General features: G+C 48.6%; 1 long non-coding RNA gene across 1 annotated transcript; it reads right to left on the minus strand.

Moving 5' to 3' along the window:
* Positions 1-8,799: 8,799 nt before the first annotated feature.
* Positions 8,800-18,787, minus strand: LOC137204344 (uncharacterized). Its single transcript, XR_010933561.1, has 3 exons — positions 18,496-18,787; positions 13,224-13,468; positions 8,800-9,134 (listed from the first exon to the last, which is right to left on the minus strand). It is a non-coding gene; the product is annotated as an uncharacterized lncRNA (long non-coding RNA).
* Positions 18,788-19,192: the final 405 nt, after the last annotated feature.

The following is a 19,192-nucleotide window of genomic DNA, read 5'->3' on the forward strand; positions in this document are numbered from 1 at the left end:
TAATCATATGACTCCCTGGAGCTGGTGGTAAAGTTGCTGAGAAGGGAGGGACCTGGGTGCTGTTACCTCCCAGAAGAAGGACTCTGAGTTGCCTTTCAAGGTGTGACAATGAGTTTATGCTCAAACACTCACTCCGTCTCCTGGTCAGTTACCTCTGGGAGCAAGGGCACTTTGAGGGCTGCCTGGAAAGATTTAGAAGTATTTAGAAAGGGCCGTGTGAGCATTGTGGTTAGTGTTGCAGCCTCTGGAGCCCCCTGCCTGTGTTCACCCCTCATTCCCTCCTCTGTACAATAAAGACCATGACGGGGCAGCCTCAGAGTGTCACGGAGGAGAGCAGCCTCAGTTCTTGTGACGCTGGTAGGACAGTGCCTGGAGTGGGGTAGCTACTCAATAAACACTAGTTTTTTGGGGGGATAAAAAAACACAAGTATTACTATTGTATCATTTGGGATCAAAAACACCATGTGTGGTGATGGATATTAACTAGACTTATTGTTCATTTCACAATACATGTAAATATCCAATCATTATGTTGTACACTTGAAACCAATATAATGTCATATGTCAATTATCTCTCAATTAAAAAAAAGAAAAGCGTGAGATGCTAAAAAGCTGGGCACTCGATCTGTATGAGACGGCAGGTGACAGATCTAACAAGTGCCCTGTCATTAGGTATAGCAGTTGATGGAAGGAAAAGCAATTGATGAGTCATTTGGAGAACTCATTTTGGGGTACAAGCGATTTTTTTAAAAAAAAGACAGAAAAATAAAAGAAAAAGAATTCTGGAATCATAAAAGTGTTCACCATGATGTAGTGTGTTGTTGTGATTCAAGTCTCAAGAAATAGGTTTTTTTATTTTTTTCTTATACATTTATTTATTTATTTTTGACTGCATTGGGTCTTCGTCATTGCGCGTGGGCTTTCTCTACTTGCAGTAAGTGGGGGCTACTCTTCGTTGCGGTGCGCAGGCTTCTCATTGTGGTGGCTTCTCTTGTTGCAGAGCACGGGCTCTAGGCGCACGAGCTTCAGTAGTTGTGGTGCACGGGCTCAATAGTTGTGGCTTGCGGGCTCTAGAGTACAGGCTCAGTAGTTGTGGCTCACGGGCTCAGTTGCTCCATGGCATGTGGGATCTTCCCGGACCAGGTCTCGAACCTGTGTCCCCTGCATTGGCAGGTGGACTCTTAACCACTGCGCCACCAGGGAAGTCCCAGGAAATAGTTTTATAAAAAAATTTATAGCAAAGTTTTATAGCAAAGATCAATTAAAAGCAAGACCAGGTTGACTGACATGTTCCCTCCTCCTTTCTCTTTAGCTTCCTTTCTCTTCCTGAGTTGATCAAGCTGCCCACGGCCCACCCTCTGCTTTGTCTTGACTAAGAGCTAGTCAGGGGTCTCTCCTTCCTCCAGACCCCAGAACGCGGCTTGTCCCCAAGTCTGAGCAACACTGAACGTGGACCTGTCCCCTTGTCAGCTTCTCTGGGGAATCGTCAGCACAGCGGGACCCTCTTCCCGGCCATTGTGGGTCATTTCCCTGCAAAGTTTCCGCTCATCCCTGTCTCCTTCCCCAACCCTATAGAAGAAAAGCCTTTTTCTGTTTGACTTTGAGGTGCTTGCCGACCTCTGATCCCAGGGCACCGATGTCGCAACAGTCCCATTCCCTCCCTCACGATGATCCTTTTGAATGTCATTCGCTTCTTTCCAAGTCCTGACTTGTTTTTCTCTGATGGAGCTCACGATTCTGCATTGACACGGGTGTCCCATCCCCTCCTCTGTTTGAAAAGAACCTTTCACGTGACATCCCTCGGGGTCCCTGACCTGGACCGCTGATCCCTGGATGGAGAGCAAGGGAGTGTGTCCTTTCTGCCTTTCCCACTGCTGCCCCATCACATCCCCTGCTTCTCATCACCACCCACCACCTCCTCCGAGGTCCTGCTTCTTGCTTTGGGTGGAAGCTGCTGGAAGTGCTGCCTACCAGGCCCCAGGCTCCTGGCAGAGGAAAAAACAGGCCACCTCAGGGGCTGGGGGCACGGGTGTCACGCACACACCTTTTCTGCCCGTTCCTTCTGAAATCCCCTTTGATGGTCTTGTTTAGCAAGAAGGTGGGAAGGTAAACCCTTTAGCAGCTCCTTATCACCTTAGAACTGGCCTGCCTAAAGCAAGAAACACAGCTTTGACTTCGCTGAGGACCAAGGCAGAACAGTGAGTAGGATTCAGCATGTTGAGAAAAGCGACACTGTGAGGCCACACACACGACGGGCCAGGAGGCTTCATCACCGGAGCCGCACGCTTCGGCACCCATGCTGGCCCGCCTGTCAGAAGAGTGGGAGACACCCCCAGGAGGGACCCCTGCCCCTCACACGACTTCTCTGCCCCCAGAGGGAGGAGAATCCGTAGAGGGTTTGGCCCTGGCCTCCGAGCAGCTCCAGCCCTGGGCCTCTGGCCTTCCCACGCCGTGCACGAGGCTGCTCTTCTGTGGAACTCCAGGCCTGTGTGGTCCTCATATGTCCTTTGCCCCAGCACCCCTTCTGTACTTCAAAGTAAAATCCAAATTATATGTCATCCTTGGGAAGCTCAGACCCATTTTGTTTTCTCTCTCTAGAACGTGCCCCACGTTACAGATCCTGAGAGCTCTCACCTCATTTAAATAAAATCTGCTGCTCATTTGCATGACATTGTGAGGGATGTAAAGAGCAAGAAGTACACAATGCGGTGATGCACTTTACATAAATAGTTTCCAGTCTGAAAGTCTGACAGTAGGTGTGAAAAATTCATTCAGAACAAAGTCCAGGGACAGTTTGGTAAATAAACATCACGACCAAGTAGGAAGTGCTTTACACTTTGCGGTGAGGCTGGCTGTGACACTCCTGTGTAGGTCCGGGCTTCCTGGGGACCCCTCCTCTTAACTGCGGGCTTCACCCTGGGGTGTGGAAAGGCAGCTCGTCCAGCTGCAGGTCCCTGTTTAATTAGAAGGAAGGGGAGTCTTGGCCACACAAGCAGGGCAGAGAATACAAGTGGGTTCCCCTGAGAAGGAAGAATTTAAAAGGAAAAATAGGAACTTGAGAAGTGTGTGTCCATTATGAACAAACACATTTTTTCATTATAAGAGTTAAAGTGATTTTAGGCAAAAATTTCATAAAGTTTTTCAATCAAATGGACTTCCTCACAGATGATATCGAATGTTCCTTTAAGGGACAACAAGGTGTTTTTTTTTTTAATTCTTTCTTTCTTCATTTTAATTTATTTATTTTATTTTTGGCTGTGTTGGGTCTTCGTTGCTGCACGCGGGCTTTCTCCAGTTGCAGCGGGGGGGTGCTACTCTTCATTACGGTGCGTGAGCTTCTCATTGTGGTGGCTTCTCTCATTGTGGAACATGGGCTCTAGGCACGCGGGCTCAGTAACTGTGGTGCACGGGCTTCGTTGCTCCACGGCATGTGGGATCTTCCCGGACCAGGGCTCGAACCCACATCCCCTGCATTGGCAGGTGGATTCTTAACCACTGCGCCACCAGGGAAGACCCATAACAAGGATTTCATACATTTTCAACTTTGTGGATAATTTCCAAAGACGCATGACGCCCAGATCACCAGTATCTGCCGATGGGATTGTGGCGGATAAAGCCGATTGCCTTTGGCATTTCAGAGGACCTCGGCCCTCACTGATTAACAGTTCCGGTGTCTGATATTTGCCGGCCACTGTGCAGGCCCAGCAGATGGTGGTTTGCAGCGTTTCTGAGGGACACGCTTGAGTCCTGGTTTGGTGGCTGGAGTGCTGGGATCTCGGGGACCTGGTAAATGAACGCAGCTGATGTCGGTGTTACCTGTATCTTAACGAGATGTGCACTTCATGTGCTAGATGGTCTTTGGAGACCGCCAGCTTCAATGCCTTTTCTTCTAAAACGAGCACGCGGCTCCCGTATTTCCCTCTTCTTTGTCTGGACTGGCCTTGCTGACTGGCTTGACCAATCGTTACGTCAGAAGCAGCGATCGGGGTTCCTGAGGCTGGCTCACAGGAGCCCTGCAGCTCCCCATTGGGCTCTGCTTTCTTTGGAAGCCAGCCTCTGTGCTGGGCTGAGAAGCCCAGGCTCTGCAGAGAAGCCACGTGTGGGCAGCGTGCGCAGAGCTCCTGCTGAGACCCCAGACAACAGCCAGCCCCATAGAGCCTTCGGACCACTCGGGTCCCAGCCACCCTCTGGGTGTAACGGCATGACAGGCCCCTCCTGAGAAACGCTCAGCTGAGCCCCGCCAACCCCAGAGCCTTGAGAGGTAATAATAAATTGTTGTTCTGAGCCACCACAGCTGGAGGTCGTTTGCTGAGCAGCCATGAGTAACGGGACCCCTTCTCTCCTCTTCAGCTTGAGCTCCCATCCTCTTCTGAAGTAACGAGATGTGTTACAAATAACAACAATCAAAACAAAAATGGACTTTCTTCGTTTAAAAACTATCCTCCCCAAGAAAGCCAACAGTGAGAAGAGATGCTGGAAGTGGGGGGATAAGAAATGTAGGCCAGCAATGCTGTTGGAGAGATGAAGCCGGGCAACCCTAAACACAGACTATCTCGTCCAGCAGCGGCTTAGGTCTGCGCCTCGCGGTGTGGCTTGGTAGATTTTCCTCCATCTAGAAATACGGAAATGCTATGCATCACGTTCCGCCAGCGAATCCCCCAGTAGGGACAGAAGCGCCTTTTACAGACGGAATCGTCAACCGCGCTGACGCCTCGTATTCTGGAACCGACAAAGATCTCGGGTGGCACAGCCTTCGTGTTCGGGGCACGTGCTGCAGCTTTGGGCCTGCGCGGCTTGACACTCCTTTTCACTCTACACACTGAACGATCCAGCCCGAACGTTGCACTGCTAGAGAGCCAGGGGCACACCGATCTCCTTCGCCTGCTGCAAATTAAACCCTCAGATAGCTACCCCGTGCTCTGCACCACGTACAGAGGCGCTTTAAAGTATGTGATTTACTTCCTGCCTTTAAGGGACTTGCACAGTCGCCAAGGTGAGGCACAAACACATGACATTTCAGGCAGTGAGTTCAAGGCTGTGAGTGATGTTTCACAGGACTGAGAATGCGGAGAGCTTGAGGAGGCATGGAGCACCGTGTCTGTGGGGACGGGCCAGAGCTGAGCCAGGAGGCTGACCCACTGGCCAAGTAGGGAGGGGGAGGGGGCGAGCCTCAGGGCAAAGGTGTGGTGGCAGGAAAGCACCGTCCTGGACCAGCCTGGGCAGCAGTGGAGGGGCTGGGCTGCAGTGGGAAGTCGAGGAAGGCTGGCCGAAGAGCTGGGACTTGGTCTCAGTGACAACGCAAAGATGTGGCAGTTTTGTGAGCTGTGGAGTGACAGGGAGCAAGTTCCCAGCACTGACGTGGACAGGAAACCGTCCAGAGGTAGGCAGCCCAGAGCCCAAGAGCGACTGGCAGGGCTGATGGCTCACAGCCAGGCGTCTCGCTGTTCCCCTCACCCTGCTCTGTCCATCTGCACGAGAAGCCTAGAGGGTGCTGGTGTTGTCAAACTGAAACTCAGAAATAGAGCAACTTCCTCAAGTTCCCGCATCTCATAACTTGGAGAGCCAAGACGCAAAGCCATGTCATCCGACCCTGAAGTTTATGCGTTTCTGGAACAAATGTGAAGAAGAAATGATGTTTTGAAAAATCAGTAAAAAGCAAGAGGAAGAAGGAGTAAAAATGATGCCAGATTTTCCACCTCAACAGAAATAGGGAAATCAGAACTGGAAACTTATTTCTAAGTTTCTAACATAGTTCTAACCAGAGAAGGTATAGAAACTGATGTAAGGGGAAGGAAATGAGATTCATTTAAGGTACATGGGGTTGAGGAGACTGAAGTACTGTGTAACTGGAGAGTCTTGACTTTAGATCTGGGTCAGCCACGGGCTGGCCACTTTTGAAATTAATTCCTGGGTGTCCATCTCCTCATTAATAAAATGAAGCAGAGAGATTTGTGAAGGCTTCAGGTGAAGATTAGAGACACGGGAAGTGCAGATCTCCCGCGTGTTTGGTACGTACCCCCAGAGCTGACCTCTCCCCACTCCTTCCCCTCCCCTCCCCCTCCTCCCTCTCTGCCTCCAACCCCTCCCCCCCGCCCCTCCCCCCTCTCATTCTGTCCTAAAGGGGCGCTCTAGCATGAGATGCAGGGAGAGTTATGCACAGGAGGTTGTAACTGAACTCAGAGATGCAGATGAAAGCTCTGGGAGCTTGCACTTAAGCACAGGAAACAGGAGAACAGATTGAAGTGAGGAAAAAAGACAGAAAAGAAGTGGCCAGAAGAATAGGTCCCTTGAGATCAATACAGTGTTACTGGAGCAAAGGGAGAAAAGTGCTTGAAGAAAGACCTGCGGAGTAGAGACTCTGAGGACTGAAACTGACCTCTGGAGTTAATCACTCGTGTTTACGGTGCTCTTGGAAGATAAACTTTCAGTCTGAATGTTCAAGTGAAAGCTTTATGATAAGGATCTAAGACGATAGTGTGGCCTCAGGAAATAAAGACCACAGATGTAGAAAAAAAAATTTTTAATTGGCTGCGGTAAACAAGTTCCTACTGTATAGCACAGGGATCTATATTCAGTATCTTGTAATAAACCATAATAGAAAACAATATAAAAAAGGGTCTATACGTACAACTGAATCACTTTGCTGTACAGCAGAAACTAACACAACTTTGTAAATCACCTAGACTTCAATTTTAAAATGCATGAATAAAAAATCAAACAAAACCCAAAACCTGGCAGTAAGACGCAAAGAAGTAGAACGGCGTGAGGGGGGCAGCAGGCACAAGTGAGGCTTTCTTTTTTGAGCCCTGGGACTGAGCAGACACCACTGCTGACCCCACTCCACACCCCCGGCCCACGCCCGCTTTTAGCTGTGACTGTGGGAACAGAGACTGCCCCCTGCACAGACCCCATCTCAACACCCAAAGCGCTGGTCTTCTGACTCCAGGCTTTGCTCAGCCCTCAGGCACAGCCCAGGAGTACAGAGGAGCTGGTGTCCCCTGGTGGACCAGCAGCGGGAGGGGAGTCAGCCCTCACACCACAGAGACAGGAGTCAACGTTTCACGCCAGCAGCAACCACCCAGCCCCCCTCCTCGTGGGCTGCCAGGATTAGGGTGGCCAACCGTCCTGGTCTCCCAGAATGTGGAAACCTCAGAGCTGAGACCACGGCTGTCCTGGGCAGACCAGGATCTAATAGAAGTCACGGCACTGAGGACCGGGGGCGGGGAGCCCTTCTACTCAGCCATGGTGAGGGCAGAGCGTGATTAGGGAGTTGAAGGGGCCTGGGACCAGCACACGCCAGGAAGGAGGGGGTCGGGAGGGGACCTCAGGGAAGATGCAGCCTTCGGTGTGTGAAGAAAGCCAGCAAGGAAGAGTAACGGCCTTATTCTCCACTGTGCCGAAAGGAGGATGTGGGCCAAAAGACAGGAGAGTGGAAGGAGGTGGATTCAGCCGGGAGGAAGGAGGGATTCTGAGACACCCAGGCTGCCCAGCCATGGAGTGGGTGCCCTCCTCCTGCTGATCTCCCCAGACATGCTGGGGAGAGAAAGGTTCTGTTAGATCGTGTGCCAGAGGAAAGGGGTTAAACAGAAAAGATTAACCCGATCTAAAAAATGAAGCTCTGGGAGGTGGTGGAAGGAGGGAAAAGCTGGGAGGAGTGATGGGGTGTGGGGGACTGTGTGGAGGAGGGGTGTGGGGGAGGGTGTGGGGGAGGGTGTGGGGAGGGTTGGGGAGGGGTGTGGGGGAGGGCATGGGGAGGGTGTGGGGGAGGGCGTGCAGGAGGGGTGGGGGAGGGCGTGGGGGAGGAGTGTGGGAAGGGTGTGGAGGAGGGTGTGGGAGAGGGTGTGGGGGGCGTGGGGGAGGGTGTGGGGGAGGGTGTGGAGGAGGGGTGTGGGGGAGGGCGTGGGGGAGGGGTGTGGGGGAGGGCATGGGGAGGGTGTGGGGGAGGGTGTGGGGGGCATGGGGGAGGGTGTGGGGGAGGGTGGGGGGAGGGGTGTGGGAAGAAATATATTGAAATGATAACTATGGTTGCTTGGTGGGGGGGCTAGAAATATAAGAAATATAATTTTGTTTCTAAATCTTTGTGCTCTCCATGTATTTAATAATGAGATACATTGGTTGTACAATGAAACAATCTCTGAGAACTGTAAAAAGACTAATTGTAGTAACTGTTGCCGATATCACTAATGTTCACTTCTGGAGAAATTACACCTTCTAGATATTTCCTGACAATCTTCATTATCTCACTGCTCCCATATTCACCACTTTTTCCATCAGTTTCCAGAACAGTGAACATGCTATTTTGCTTCAAATCAGTTACAGTAAATGGTGAAAGGAATTGTTGGACACGACTGCCGGCTCAGAACAGGAAAACCAGAGTGAGATTATTACAATCAATGAAAGAGCTCTAAGTAGCATTAAAACTAACTTCCAGTGGGATTGGCTTTTCTCAGACTTAACTTTAAAAATATCACAAAACTCTTCAACGAGGGCATGACTAATTTTATCAGGATAGACAGGGTTAGATCACAGAGTGGGGACAGCAGAAAGGCCCCCTTTCCACCTGTTCTACCAAATCAAGAAGGAGGACAGGAAGGGCACTGGGGCTGGTCCCCGGCAGACACCGCATAGGAGGCCAGCAAGTCCCTCCACCTCAGGTCTGGAGAGAGGACGCCCACCCCTGACCAGAGCACATGGGAGGAGTTATGCAAATCACTTCAGCCTATTTTACAGAATCTGAAAAGGCTAAAAGTGACAGAAAAGCCAAAGAAGACTAAGCTATTTTATTGCATTTTCATTTAATTTTACATACAAGACAGTGGCTTTTAGTTTCCTAAAACCTCTGTTTATCGGTCAGAAACAAATCTGAAAGCCACACGTCCTTTTACGTTGGGGACCTCCAATCAAACAATTCTGATGTTAGATAAACCCGCAAATAAAATCTGTCGCCTCCTTCCTTGAACCCGTAAAGACATCACTGCCCCAGTTCCCGATGGTGCTCTCTGTGCATGGGAGGGAGGGCAGCCAAGCAAAGGGCCTGGGGACTCCACTGATTCATTGCATTCCTCGGTGACCCAGATTCAGGCCTCTGTTTTCATTCTGTCTAACGGGAACAGCCAGGCTGACTTATAAAGGTCCTACAGAAATGAGAAAGGACAAGGTCATGATAATGTGACAACAGCCCCGCTGCTTTCCTAGCCGTCACCTCAGCAGCCGCTAAGATGGTTGGGGAGAGAAACGTAACAACACAACAGCAGGAGCCGCCGCCTCCGAAACAGTAATGAGCCTTTGGATTGAGGATTTCTCTGCCTAGGCGGGGCGGAGCGGGGGCCGGGGAGGGGTTCCAAGTGAGCAGACGGAGTGAGGGTCTGAATCCCCTCTCCAGACTCTGACCGAGCGGGCCTGCAGTTCTTAACACCCCTGGGGCCGTTGCTGCCCAGGAGGCCACACGTGAGCAGGAAAGACCAGGGGCTGCGCTAACCTGTGGCTCATCCTCCCTTCACCCCCAGAATCTCAGGTGGTTGGTACGATGAGCAGGGAGACAGACGACAGGGAGGGTGAAGTCCTTACAGCTCCATGCAGAAGGAGGCTGAGGGGGGAAGCGCAGAGGCCTGACCGCACCCCAGTCCTAGTGGCTCCTGCCAGGGGCTGAGGGCGAGCCCTGCTCTCTCTGCCACCGGCCCTCCCCTGGGCCTGGGTGGCTGCACCTCCCCCTCGACGGCCTGGCTCACCATCTTAACACTTCCCCTCTATTTCACTCCTTACCTTCTGCTCAGACCGCCCCCTCCTTCACATCTTCATCCTTTCTTTGTTCCCTTTTCTCTTTTTTCATGCATCCAACTCCTCACTCTACTCCCCAAACAGAAGAAGTTGCGCAAAGCACAATGGGATGCATTTCACAGACATCGACCTCCTCTGACATGGGATCCTCTGTAGATCCTACGACCTCGCCTGGCCATCGCGAAGAGCTCGCTGGGTGCTGAGTGTACTTGACAGAGGAATTGGCAATGTCTGATTCCCCTTGTCCTGGGGGAAGGTAATTCTGAATTAACTTTCAGCTGAGGTTGATCGTCTGCCGTTTTAAGTATTTTAAAATTTGAGACCTGGTTGATGAAATTCTGGCTCAAATGCATCTTCTAATAAAATCGCCGTGGTCCAGCCCTGCCTCTGATGCCTTTGTTGTCACCACCGCAGACGTGAGCTTTTCTCCTCTGCAGGAAAGCACCAAATTCCAAGCAGAAGTCGCTCAAATACTGAGGGCTATTTGCTTGTGCGTTACATGGCCCCAGACTGAAATATATCGAGTCGTCCTCTCTGTATATTGGGGTGTTCCCATCCCACCCTGTCCTCTTTCCTGCCGCGTTCCTCCCGGCGCCTGACTCCAGGAGTGACCTTCCCGCTTGAAACTTTTTGCTTCTATAAGCTCTGGGCTGGGAAACCAAACAGCCCTACTTATCAGAACCTCACCTAAAATAAGAGTCGGTACATCTGAATGTGCACCTGAGGGTCTCCCCTGGGAGAGGGGATGGGCTTTGTGGTATCTATTTTGGCTGCAAGAGTCTCCTCTTGTGTTCACTTCCTCTTTCTCAAGTTGTCTTCGAGGCTTGATGTTATTAGATAAGAGACCTCCAGGTAGGCGAGGGCTCAGAAGGATTAGGATGTTTAGTAAGAGAAGACATGCTGCAAGATTAGAGCAAATGCCTCCAGTATTGTCATATTAATGGAATAACAGTATTTTTTGTGTGTTTTGTTTTGTTTTTGTTTTTGTTTTTAACATCTTTATTGGAGTATAATTGCTTTACAATGGTGTGTTAGTTTCTGCTTTATAACAAAGTGAATCAGTTATACATATACATATGTTCCCATATCTCTTCCCTCTTGCGTCTCCCTCCCTCCCACCCTCCCTATCCCACCCCTCCAGGCTGTCACAAAGCACCGAGCCGATATCCCTGTGCCATGCGGCTGCTTCCCACTAGCTATCTACCTTACTACGTTTGTTAGTGTGTATATGTCCATGACTCTCTCTCGCCCTGTCACAGCTCACCCTTCCCCCTCCCCATAACCTCAAGTCCGTTCTCTAGTAGGTCTGCGTCTTTATTCCTGCCTTACCCCTAGGTTCTTCATGACATTTTTTTTTTCTTAAATTCCATATATATGTGTTAGCATACGGTATTTGTCTTTCTCTTTCTGACTTACTTCACTCTGTATGACAGACTCTAGGTCCATCCACCTCACTACAAATAACTCAATTTCATTTCTTTTTATGGCTGGGTAATATTCCATTGTATATATGTGCCACATCTTCTTTATCCATTCATCCGATGATGGGCACTTAGGTTGTTTCCATCTCCGGGCTATTGTAAATAGAGCTGCAGTGAACATTTTGGTACATGACTCTTTTTGAATTTTGGTTTTCTCAGGGTATATGCCCAGTAGTGGAATTGCTGGGTCATATGGTAGTTCTATTTGTAGTTTTTTAAGGAACCTCCATACTGTTCTCCATAGTGGCTGAACCAATTCACATTCCCACCAGCAGTGCAGGAGTGGTCCCTTTCCTCCACACCCTCTCCAGCATTTATTGTTTCTAGATTTTTTGATGATGGCCATTCTGACCGGTGTGAGATGATATCTCATTGTAGTTTTGATTTGCATTTCTCTAATGATTAGTGATGTTGAGCATCCTTTCATGTGTTTGTTGGCAATATGTATGTCTTCTTTGGAGAAATGTCTATTTAGGTCTTCTGCCCATTTTTGGATTGGGTTGTTTGCTTTTTTGTTATTGAGCTGCATGAGCTGCTTGTAAATTTTGGAGATTAATCCTTTGTCGGTTGCTTCATTTGCAAATATTTTCTCCCATTCTGAGGGCTGTCTTTTGGTCTTGTTTATGGTTTCCTTTGCTGTGCAAAAGCTTTGAAGTTTCATTAGGTCCCATTTGTTTATTTTTGTTTTTATTTCCATTACTCTAGGAGGTGGGTCAGAAAGGATCTTGCTGTGATGTATGTCATAGAGTGTTCTGCCTATGTTTTCCTCTAAGAGTTTGATAGTGTCTGGCCTTACATTTAGGTCTTTAATCCATTTTGAGCTTATTTTTGTGTATGGTGTGAGGGAGTGTTCTAATGTCATTCTTTTACATGTACCTGTCCAGTTTTCCCAGCACCACTTATTGAAGAGGCTGTCCTTTCTCCACTGTACATTCCTGCCTCCTTTAACAAAGATAAGGTGTCAGAATAACAGTATTTTTTAAATGGCATAAATACATGAACCCACAACACAGTGAAACTCATTGCCACCCATTTGTCACTTTCACTTGAAAGATGATTTTATCATGAGAACGTCTTCCCATGAATGCAGCCTCATCCGTTCTCCTGAACCAGACCCATGAGTAGGTCCACATGTGGATGTATGTCCACACGAGGATCTCTACCTTCTGCTGAGCTGGCTCCAGGCTGCCCCAGCCCTTCCTCCCATCCCATCCCCCATTTGTCAGTGCCCTGGGGCTCTCTTCTTCGCGATGTGGGACTCGCCCCTGCCCTGTGCTCCTGACCTAGAGCACCGCCCTGCTCTCCAGGTCCATTCCTATCCCCCTTCACACAGTCGCTCACCTCCCCCCACCACCACCCCCCGCCCCGCCATGCTTCATCCACACTTAGATCCACCAGCACCCCTCATTCTGTCCACGGGGGCACAGGGGTGCAGCCCAGCATGTTCACAAATGGTAAGTTAAGGAGACTGTCTGGTTTTGGCTTGTAGAGTGTGCGTTTCTTCTTCACAGTCATGGCTCACGTAAGTGATGGCGCCTTCAAAGGTGGTTGTGGTTTGTTCCTGCAGTCCTTTCACAAGTGCTAGTCACCATCAGCAAGGCAGAGGCGACCTGAAGGGGCTCGATTTCCCCCACATTACCCACGGATGGTGTAACTTCATCTCCCTAACCCTTTAACCACACCTGCTCTCAGGACCGCGGTTGGAATTACGTAACATAACATAACATAAGATTACTTAGGATAGCACAGGTGATGTCTCTAGAACAGTGGCCAGCACATCACGGACTCAGCAAAAGTTAGTGTCTCCCCTTCTCTCCCACGGTGCGGCTAAATGGTCTAAGTGACAATCAGTGCCTGGCTTGATACCATAAATGTTCGCAATTTTCTTTTATCTTCAAAGCATTAAACAGTCAAGACAACAGGGATACAATGTTTCCGAAATCCCAGGATGAAATAAAAACTTACCAGTAAAGAAGTAGCTTCTTGTTCCGCAAATGAACAGCCACAGGAGTTTTCTTTCTTGAGTGTCAGGTTTCTTTAATCTCTAGACTTCTCTCCGCCAGCGCAAGGCCACTGGCCTTCATACGGAGTAAAGCGGCTTGATGCTGCGGGCTCAGCGCCTGCGCCTCACGTGTGCCTGCGCTCGTGCTCTTACTTTGCCCACACTGGGTGGTGTGGTGAACGTCTCACCACAAGCTTCGTTCTTCTAGCTACACCTCAGATCGTAGGAAGGTAAAAAATAAGATGGAGGAAGGAAGGCAAGCTGATGCAACTAGGTCACTTAATAATTTCAATTGTAGAGACAAGTTTTTTTCTCGTTTCAGAATTATTAGTCTGTGAAATACTTTTTAGTCTTCCTGGAAATTACAAATTAATCAGAATGATTATAAAGTTCTCTGAAAAGCTCCACATAATACCTAATGAACTTTATAGTCATCTACCCACATTCTGGCTTAAAAGCCTAAAAAACCACATGACTTATCCTTTAAAAGTAAAGATATGATAAATTGAGAATCTGCATGTCACAAATAATGTAGGTCAACGATCAGCTCCAAAAGAAGGCATAACCCAGTTGCAAAGGAGAAATATTGCCCTCAAAAGATTCACATTGCCTTCTCCACCACTTTCTACAATGTGTGGCCATTATGTTATAACTTGACCTGTGCAGGGATAGCAGAAACCTAAGTGTCTATATCCCCAGAGCAACTATTCAGTTTGGGAATAGTCCTGTAATTTGCGGGGGAATCTGGGTTACGTTCTCTGAAATCTAAAATAGAATTAGTCAAGCCACAAATCCCCCTACGGAAAGTTCTAAATTGGCCCTTGGTAGAAAACACCGGTGACCCTGCTGGGCAAGAAGTGAGAATGTTCATCCCTGGTTTGTCTGACTGTCTCCTTCCTTTTTTATATGATTATAAATAGTATTGTTAATGTTAACACATCTAATAAAATTAGAAAGAACTTTCATATTTATCATTTCACTTAATCCTGACAAACTATTTTGGGAAAACATTGTACAGATGGAAAGTTACTAGCACATAAAGATGCTAAGTAATTTTCTCAAGAGTCTATAAACCAGGAGTAGTGGATTCCAAAAAATAAGGCCTGGGTCTTCCAAGTCCTCTTTACACCAAGTCACAATTCATTCATGTTTTCAGCAAATGCTTATTGAGCTTCTACTATGTGACGGGAACTTTTCTAGGCCAAAGTGTTGCAGCAGTGAGTGAAAACAGACAAATTCCTTGACTTCATGGGATTTACATTCCAGTCATGGGAGCTGGGCCATAAACAAAATAAAGAAAAAGATCTACAATATGGTAGAAAGTAATGAGTGCCATGGAGAAAAATCAAACAGGGAGGACAGATAGGGATTACTGAGGCAATTTTAAGTCGAGTGGACAGGGAAGGTGTCACTGAGAGGTGACACTTAAGTGGAGCCCTGAGACAGGTGTGGGAGTGTGTCATGGGTTTATATGGGGGAGGGGCATTTCAGGACAAAGGGACAGCAAGGCACTGTCCCTGATGCAGACATCTGCCTGACATGTTCAGGGGAAACCAAAGAGGGCAGTGTGACTAGAGTGAGCCCAGGAAGCGTGGGGAGAGTTGAGGTCAAAGAGGTGAGAGGGGGGCTTCCCTGGCGGTGCAGTGGTTGATAGTCCACCTGCTGATGCAGGGGACACGGGTTCGTGCCCCGGTCCAGGAAGATCCCACATGCCGCAGAGCGGCTGGGCCCATGAGCCATGGCCACTGAGCCTGCGCGTCCGGAGCCTGTGCTCCGCAACGGGAGAGGCCGCAACAGTGAGAGGCCCACATATCGCAAAAATAAATAAATAAATAAATAAAAGAGGTAAGAGGGGCCAGGTAGGGGGTCTTCCAGTCCATTGTAATGACTTTACCTTCTCCTTAGGGTGAGATGGGAAGCTGTTGGAAGGTTTTGTGTGACATTACATTTTAAGGACTGTCTGACTTACATTTTAAGATTACTCTGGTGGCAATGTGAAACGTAGATTACAGGGAACCCAGATGGAATTAGGAAGAACATCCCAGTAAGATATGATGGGTCTGTTTTGGAGATAAAGTCAACAAGATTTGCCAACAGACTGGATATTGGATTTGAGAGAAAGAGAAGCACAAAACATGACTCTAAGGTGTTTGACCTGAACATTAGCAGGATAAGTTGATTAAATAAAATGGGAATATTGCAGAAGCAGTAGGTTGAGCATGGAAGAGGATATCAGGAATTTAGCTAGGAACTTGAGAAGTTAGAGATACCTATTAGAATATCCCAGTGGAGATACCAATACAATAAATAATTGCTTATCTGAAAGTGAAGCTCAGAGGACAGTGCTGGGCTGGAGATGTAAATTTAAGGGTCATGAGCTTATGGGTGGATGAGATCACCAAGGGAGTGGGCACAGATGGATAAGAGAAGAGGTTCAGTGCCTGAGATCTGGAGGCCAAGCACAAAAGTATTTCAAGAAGGGGAGAATAATCAAGTATGTCAATGCTGCTAGCAGACCAAGCAACACAAAACTGAAAAAAAAAAATGACCATTAGAGTTAGCAGCATGCAACCATTGCAACCCTGACAGTCTTTGCTGAGTGGCATGGGGAAACCTAGCTGGAAGGGGGCTGGAAATAGGAGAGGATACAAACACTTATTTCAGAGAGTTTACACAAGAGGAAAGAGAGAAATGGTCAGGAGCTAGAGATGACACTGGAGTCCAAAAATCTGTCCTTAAGATGGTAGAAATAAGAGATGTTTACACACTGGTGGGAATGACCCAGTAAGGAGGAAAATGTTGACTATGCAAGAAAGAAAAGGGAGAAGCACTCGGTCCCATCCTCAAGTGGACCGAGGAGGCTGGGAGACTGTGCACCAGCAAGAGATTTCCTCAGTTGTAGGCAAGGCGGCAGCGTCCACAGGCACAGTACACAGGTGGATGTGGTGGTGAGTGTTTATGCATGTTCTTTTCTGATTGTTCCTTTGTTCACAGTGAAAAAGGAAACCAGGTCATTGGCTGAGAGTGAAGATGGAAAAAGAGGCATCAGAGCTTTGACAAGAGAGGAAAAGAAATGCAACAGCCGTCTAGGGGAGAGGGAGAATGAAAGGGGTACAGAATTACATAACTTCCAGGCAACATCAGTGAGCAACCATGAATTTAAAGCAAGACCAGTCACGACGATTGTTTGTTATCCTTTTCTAGACACATTCATTATGTAGACACAAGAGCCAGGGAGTAGGAGAGCTGAACCCAACAAGAGCTGTGGTTTAGCCAGCTGAGTAAGACAGACAGAGGGCCAGTGGGTTGTGCAATAAAAGTATAACATGGCCTTCTAACCATCCAAGGATCACTCCACCCCACGATAGTCTAGTGATGGCCCACAGACAGATTCATCGAAAAGAAGCATAATGATCACCATCTAGATTCAGAAACGGGGTCTGTCCAGCTCACGGTTGACATGGGTCTCTGCATTGACAATGTCTCTGACATTGGTGTCAAGGAATACATTCTGATGGGATATAATTGCCCTCTTTGATGTCCAGTACAAACGTAACAATAGTGTTAGTAATGTTAGTAATCTTGGTGTTATCTGTCCTTATTGATTAGGAAAATTTGCTAATGGTGCTTTGGACAAACAAATGTAGGTCCAGACACCAGTCTGGGAGACATTCCTCATGCATAATAAAATAACGTGAGCAGAAATTTCTAATATTTGGTTTTAGGTTTTCCTGGTCTTTTCCGTGATGTAACCAGCACTCCAATACCCCCAAATGTTAAGTAAAATTCTGTTGCGTACACTAGACATATGCTAGAGGTGCTTTCCAAGAATGAAGAAAAGAGATGGTCTTCAGAATCAGGCACCCACAGTGGAAAGAGAAGCGTGCCTAGGGGTTGAGAGGGGGTGTTAGCAGAGAAAGTGGCTGCCCAGGTCGTCGGAAATCCCCGAGCATCCCCGAGAGAGGCCTTACCGTGGTCCACATGACCCTACAAGCTTTCAACACACTACAGATAAGCGTGAAATTGGAAGGTGATCCTGGGCTCCTCTCCATCGGGCTGCTTACTTGACTCTTACCTTCTGGACTAATTTAGTCATCTGAGCACATGGCATGTCACCCCAGACAGCACAGTGCTTCACTACGTTGGTGCCAGCATGGCCGAGAAGACCCAGAAGCAGAAAGTCGTATTGCTTTGAAAAGACGCACATGGGTCATAGGGTGGCAGATAAGTCTTCTGACATCGAAAGAGCCTGTGTTCTCAAGGATACTCCTGGGGACCCAGGCATCTGGGTTGAAATTCGTTACCACAAGGAAGGCCCCAATCTATCTGCCCTCTTTGTGGTTTGACGTGACATATGAGACTATCTTATCCTAAACCATTTACTGGATGACCTGAAAAGATGCCAGCTCTCAATGGGTCCAAGAACAAGATAGGATTTCCCAGGGTGGTCCAGGCTGGAGTGTTTGCTGCCACTCCCATGCTGGCCTCGAGAGAGGGCTTTTGCTCCCCCTTCTTTATTACCCTCAGGCATGGACTGAGCCCTGATCTGTATTCCCACGGCATGCTAAGGACTAGTTCTTAAACAAGATCTTACTGAAGGTTGAGGGTTCATAAAAGGAAGCTCCAATCCATGTGGGAACTTAGGTTGCTATTAGAAGTGACTTCATATTTCCAGAGCCGTTCTCAGGGGACCCTCAGACGCTCTCTTTGCTTGGCTCCCGGGTGGTCACCTCACTGCCATTGCACTGGGCAAGGCACTAGCCGCTCCCACTGGAAAGGCAGTCAGTCAGCCTCAGAGCCCAAGCCCCAGCAGCAGAGGCGCTGGGCAGGGAGACGACCCTCTGTGCTCCCATGGCTCTGGCCCCTCATTCCAAGATCTCTTTCTCAGGATGATTAACGGTGGGAATTTCTACTGCCTTCAGAAACCATGGGCATCACCGTCCCATCCAGGTCACCCCCGGGAACCTGCCCCACCCCTTCCCAACAGAACTGCCACCTCATAGCATTAGGTCCAGCTCACCAGAGTTACACATCGCTCTCAAACATTACACCCCCTGGAAGACCTCACCCATCCAGCCCAGGCGGCTGCCCCAGGCCCCACCCAGTGTCCGGCACAAACTCCTCCAGCTCCAGGTGACGGTCATACCTGCATGGCTGTCTTTCAGCCAGATCTCCTGAAAACTCTCCTCAAAGAATCGATAAACCACCCCCAAGAAAGCAAGCAAGGTGTCTTACCGGGATCGACTGCAAGCTCACGTGTTCCTCCAAGGAAGCAACCAGTTCTGCAGAGGCATCGTTGTGACACACACCTCATCTCCATAACTCTGGAGACTCATGGCGTTCAGAAGTTCCTGCATTCACACATCCTCATTTCCTTCCAAAAGGAATGACCTTGGTTCACTGATAAGCCCGCTGACCGGGAGACTGTCTGTTTCAATGGGTGTTCAAGTCTTCATCACTTTGAAACCAAAATTCACTCAAATTTTGAAATTTTTCATCAGGGCAAATAATGCACGTTAAAACTGGGACAGGGGCTTCCCTGGTGGCGCAGTGGTTGAGAGTCCGCCTGCCAACGCAGGGGACACGGGTTCGAGCCCTGGTCTGGGAAGATCCCACATGCCGTGGAGCAGCTAAGCCCGTGCGCCACAACTACTGAGCCTGTGCATCTGGAGCCTGTGCTCCGCGACAAGAGAGGCCGCGATAGTGAGAGGCCCATGCACCGCGATGAAGAGTGGCCCCTGCTCGCTGCAACCAGAGAAAGCCCTCGCACAGAAACCAAGACGCAACACAGCAAAAATAAATTAATAAAATCCCAACATCTAAAAAAATAATTAATTAATTAATTAAATAGTTGGGTGGGAAGATATCACTCTTCATTTAAAAAAAAAAAAAAAAACTGGGACAGCCTGCTAGGGTGGCAACCTGGTCATCA

This window comes from Pseudorca crassidens, chromosome 13 (assembly GCF_039906515.1).
Source record: "Pseudorca crassidens isolate mPseCra1 chromosome 13, mPseCra1.hap1, whole genome shotgun sequence".
In the NCBI taxonomy this organism is placed as follows: domain Eukaryota; kingdom Metazoa; phylum Chordata; class Mammalia; order Artiodactyla; family Delphinidae; genus Pseudorca; species Pseudorca crassidens.